The sequence below is a fragment of the Tamandua tetradactyla genome, chromosome 21 (assembly GCF_023851605.1).
Source record: "Tamandua tetradactyla isolate mTamTet1 chromosome 21, mTamTet1.pri, whole genome shotgun sequence".
NCBI classification, from domain to species: domain Eukaryota; kingdom Metazoa; phylum Chordata; class Mammalia; order Pilosa; family Myrmecophagidae; genus Tamandua; species Tamandua tetradactyla.
The window spans coordinates 51,228,756-51,234,834 of NC_135347.1; positions in this window are offsets into that span (position 1 = coordinate 51,228,756).

The following is a 6,079-nucleotide window of genomic DNA, read 5'->3' on the forward strand; positions in this document are numbered from 1 at the left end:
ATAAGTTACTAAACAAGTTCTCCAGATATTTTGGTATTTTTAAAAATAAATTTAGGTATTTTTGCCATTCTGCAGCCAAATGTTTAATACTATAATGAATATATATTCAGTGAACATATATTGCCATAATCATAATACAAAAAAATTAAAATAATCGATGGAATCATAATTAAATCAGATTAAGGTCTAGTTATAATTCTGAAGTTAGGTTTCTATTTTTTTCTACCAAGCCACAAAACAGGTTCAATAAAACTTTTCAAAACTAATGGTTGCTTTTATATATATAAAGATAATCACAACTGAATTCACTATAAAAATTTTGGGAGATATAGGCATTTTATTTTAATATATGAATGTATTCATTTTATGTTTAAAAGATGGTACTAGGAAAGTCACCGGAGCTAAATTTGTTAAGATGGAAACAACAATATCAGGTTCAGGAGAAATCTATACAGAGAAGGCCCAACTGTCATTGAGCTAATTCCACTACAAGTTAGCCGTTAAACTGGAGCCAGAAAAAGAACTGAAATTCAAATCAGAGAAGTGAAATTATTGTACTTGTTAGTCACATGAGTAATATTTCATGAGAAGTGGCTAACATCCTTTTTGAGTTACATGAGTTTAACATTATGCATGATTAGGGAGAAATATACTGGGTTGTCATTTCCTTTCCTAATCGATATTCAGTGAAAGAGGTCATGTTTCCAAATATTGGAAACTGAGGAAAAGACAAGGAACTCAGCACTGGATGGCAGACACCAAGCCCTACAGGCATGCAATGACCCTCTTGGGGACTCAGCTATGGCAGGTGCAGTCCGAAGTTGGAAGGAAGAGAGAGGACCCAGGACTCTACAGCAGCATCCTGGAGTCAACAGAACAATAGCAAAGATGACAACCACAGAGACCAAAGGACCAACCCAACCTCCTGATTTTGACATTACAGAAGATCGCTGCAGGACCACACTGAGTGAGAAAAGGGAGGCCCGAAAGTGATTGGTTGAATTTTCTCTCTAGCCTGAGAAAGATGACATTTGATTTAAGAAATAAGGGAATATGCTATTTCTTGCATCCATGCATTGTGGAATAAAAATTATGTCCATTATGGGTGATTTTATAATGGTGATCTGTCAATACAAAAAACATAAATAGAATGGGAATCCTTTCCTGTTTTATGAGAGGTGACTGTTTTTATGGACATTTTGGTATCCAAGAATTGGCAGTCAGTTCAAAAGGGAATTTTCTTACTAAAATTTCACTGATTTAGTACTTCAGATGAAGAGGTAGAGTGATAACAAAGAGAATTTTTTTGCACACCTTATAATTTGCTTGAATATGAAATTACTCTTCATTTAATTTAATATACACACCCAAAATTATCTGGACTGAGACTTTTACAACCCAGTTGACAGCTGTGGTAGTTTGAAGCTATGAAAAAGCCATGTTCTTTTAATCCATTCCTGTTGGTGTAGCTCTGTTGCAGGTGGGACCTTTTGATTAAGTTATTTCAATTGAAATGTGACCCACCCCATTCAGTGTGGGTCTTAATCCCCTTAATGGAGTTAAGAGCTAAAATTCAGAAAAGCACCCAGAGAAGCTGAGAGATGAGGCAGCCAGAAGCTGAAAGCAATGAAACCTGGGAAAGAAGGATAAGCAGATGCTGGCCAAGTACCCTCCCATGTGACAGAGGTGTCCCAGATGCTGCCAGTCTATCTTCAAAGTCCAGGTATCATCCTGTTGATGCACTGAGTTGGACATTTTCAAGTCCTAAAAATTGTAAATCATAAGCTAATAAATCCGCATTGTAAAAGCCAATCTATTTCCGGTATATTGCATTTCCTCAGCTTTAGCAAACCAAACACAGCTAAACAGATTAAAACAAAGTATACACTAAGTAAATAAAAGGAATCATCTATCTACTTTTTTCCTCTTGAACTGAGACTTTGTAAGAGTGTCTACTATGGCTGACTGGTAATATGCCTGAAGACTGGATAATATGTGACATTTCCTCCTCATCATTTTCTCCTTGTTTATGGCCATTTACCTTCTCAATTCCTTCCTAGACTCATGGACTCTTGAACAGGATCCCTGGTCTAAATTAACCTTATTTTTATTTCCTAAAAGGAATTTTGTTCAATGACTTTTTAATCTATTTTCATTTCAATGATGGCTTATTTTTATTACAATCTAGTTTCTTCTTTCTGTCCTTTATATATTAGTTAGGTTTAGGTTTTGCGAAAGGTATCAGTAAATTACAAAATACCAGAGGCTAAGCCTCATGCTTCTTTTCTTTGGTATTAACATTCAGATACAGACAATCTAAGGCTGCCATGGAACTCTGCTCCACGAAGTCAGAATAGACTTTAGATCATTCTAGTTTTTTGTGATGTTACCTGTGACCTGTGTTCCCAAGGTTATCTGATGGTCCAAGACGGCTGCTTCAGTTCTAACAATCATATCCATATTTCAACCAAGAGGAAGGAGGAAAGAGGTATAAAGGGAAGTACATTTCAGCTGTCCCTTAAGGACGGTTCTCTGACGCTACTACAAGATAATTTTGCATTTATCCACTGGTGAGAACTTATTGTCATGGCCACATATAATTGTGAGGAAGACTGAGATATTGTCATTGTTTTGGATGACTTTGCACCCGGCTGAAAATTCTAATGGGAGAATGGATATTAGGAGGAGATAGTAGTTTTGGTCACACTCTATTTGAGTCATGGTGCCATTTGAGGTTCCCTTGTTGCAAGAACACAGCTATATTTAGTCAAATAGCATGGAGTTGAGCAGGCTCTGCATGACACTTACAAGTCTAGAATAAAAGCTAGCTTTCCAATCATACTGGAATATACCACCAATTGTTACGTTGTCAGTGTATAATCTAAACCTATGAAGTCAAATATGAAAGCTCTCCCTCCATTTTACATCCTCTCTTCCCCTACACAGTCATTTTTAGAAAGAGTATGTGCTCTTACTACCTCCATTTCCTCACCTCCTACTTAGCTTTAACATTTTTCAAAATGGGTTCTCTCCAATTACTCCCCCATACCCTTCTTGCTAACATCAAAAGTGACCTCCATGGAATTGAATTAATTGGGTGTTTCTCTGTCATCTTCATTGGCCTCTCAGCATCTGGCAATGTTGAAACTTCTTCCTTCTGAAATTGTCTCTTCCCTTGGATTTCATGACATCATGCTGTGTTGGTTTGAAACTGCTGTGTACTGGAGAAAAGCCGTGTTCTTTAACCCGGATTCAGTATTGCTGGGTGGGATCTTTTAAGTTGTTTCAATGGAGGTGTGATCAGAACACATAAGTTGTTCCAGGGATCTGGGAACAGAAAAGGACATTATACAAATGAAGGAGGTCTGAATAAACTATGAAATGTAGTTAACTGAATGAATACACAGAGAAAAATAAATAAATAAATGGTGTTTTGCACTGATCTTGTATTACTTTGTAACATGCTTATTCCAGAAAATAGAGTTATAGCTCTGACACTTTAGGATTAAGTGAAATTGATTAAGTAGTACTTCTGGTCATTAAAATTATGACTCTATTTCCTTTGTACTACTGTTATAACCAACAGAACAACTGGTCCTAGACCAGAAGATAATTTGTAACCAGGATGTTTTCTTCTGAGAAACTGATTTTTGCTGTTTTAAAAATAGAGTTATTTTTAAAGAAACACTTGCTGCTTAAAAAAATACTATTGAACCTTTTGATTAACTACAAATCTAGAATCAATGATCTCAAAGCACATTCTATTTTTCAGATTATTGGATCCTTTGCTTAAAATTTATTATTATAGTAAAACCAATTAAGAAACAATGAACATTGAGGGGAAACTACAGATAGTTCAAAATTATATACTCCTGATATTTTCTCCATCTATGTTAAATATGAACAAAAAGGAGCTTATTTACAAATAATATGGGTTTCAGAGCAAATATTAAGAAATTTGAAAGAACATGCTTCTATGGAACTTAAGTTTCCTAAACCACCAATAAGTCTTGATTACCATTCAAAATAATGAAGCAGCTGTTGATGATTAAAGTGATGACTAGTTTTAAATGGGAATAAATTGGCTAAATACTTTAAAATTAGGATACATTTCTTTAGTGCAACAACTGTTCAGTTAGAAATAAATGAGAAGAATCTACCTGAAATGATTCTTAACAGTTATTTCTCAAATTACACAAAGAAATTATTTTTTCATTAATATTTGACTTAGTGCTACATCTGATGTAAAACTTTCTTCTTCCTTTCAAGCAACAAATGTAGTGATTTAAAGCTGTTGTGTACCCAGAAAGGGCGTGTTCTTTTAATCCATTTCTGTGAATGTAGACCTGTTGTGGGTGGGACTTTTTGATTAGGTTATTTCAGTTGAGATGTGATTTGCCTTGCTCAGGGTGGGTTTTGATACTCTTGCTGGAGTCCTTTATAAGAGGATAAAACCCATTCAGAAGCTAAGAGATGAATTCAGAGAGCACCAGAGAAGCTGAGAGAGGGAGCTACTAAAGTGATAAGCTGAAGCAACAAAACACAGGAGAGAAGGACCAGCAGACATCATCATGTGTCTTCCCATGTGACAGAGGTGTCCCGGATGCCAGTAGGCTGTCTTCAGAGTCCAGGTATCACCCTGTTGATGGCTTGAGTTGGACATTTTCATGGTCTAATAACTGTAAATTTTAGGTTAACAAATCCCCATTGTGAAAACCAACCCATTTCTAATAAATAGCATTCTGGTTTATATTTTTCCAACATATAAAATAAAAAATTTAATTGACCAACTCTCTCCCAAAGTCTTTACTATCATTTCTCAATCTATCCATGTTGATGAGATAAGCAATAGCATCAATAATTCCAGACAATTGTCATAATTCCATAATTTATTGAATCCTTCACTGCTTCAAGGCAAAAACATCAAGTATTTATCTTTCTGGTTTCACTGACTCTAGCACAATGTCTTTCTTATGGTAAATACTTGTGAATGAGTGAAATAAATGGATGATTTAAAGAACAATTTCACTTGTTGGTGGGAGACATTTGAATTTCTGGCAGTTCAGTTACTTTTCTTAAATTAAAATTATTTATTTTTCTGGACAATTATCAACTAATCTTAAAAGATAAGACCTTAGCTCATTATGAAAGAAAAGCTATACTGTGAGAAAAAAAATCTGTAGATAATCCATAAAATGTATAATAATCCACAGGTAACAGAAAGTTGAATATTTAGTGTGATTATACTATGTAAAATAAAGCAAATATACAAAAAAGGCTGGAATGAAATATATTACAATGTTAATTATGGCTGTCTTTGAATGATGGATATGTTGGGTTTAAATTCTTAGAATCAGAAATGAGGGATAACTATATTTCCAGAACTTAGGATATATAGCTTCAACATCATTTTATAAGTTCTCTGAGTCACCCAAAACATATTTCAACTAAGGTGATGTGGTAGTATCATTTTCTCTGGGGTCAACTTGGCCAAGTGATGGTGCCCAGTTGTGTGGTCAGGCAAGCACTGCTCTAAACATTACTGCAAGGATATTTCATGACTGGTTGATAAACCAGAAGGCTGATTTATTAAATCATCAGTCAGTGGATTGCTGCTGTGGCTGATTATATCTGCTATCAACTTAAGGATCCAATCATTTGAAGCCTTTAAGGGAGAAGAGAGAATTTTCACTTCTTCTTCAGCCAGTGAGCTGTGGAGTTTGAGATCCTTCATCAAAGTTACTAGCTTCACAGCCTGCCCTATGGATTTTGGATCCTTGCATTCCCACAGTTGCATGAGACACTTTTACAAATCTCATATTTAAAGATATCTCCTGTTGATTCCATTCTCTAGAGAACCCTGACTAATACACCATTATTTCAATGATTCTTCAGTGCTGTTATGGAGCCCTGGTCCCTGCCACTGTCTCTTGGTCTCTGAGGCTCCATAGAACCTCAGGCATTGGTCTCACCTGAATCTCCCCACTAGTTTCAGAACATGCACATGTTCTCTGCCATCAAGTGGTCTCTAGTTTCTTGTGACCTAACCAGGAAGGAAAGAAGCTGAACACTATCTCTC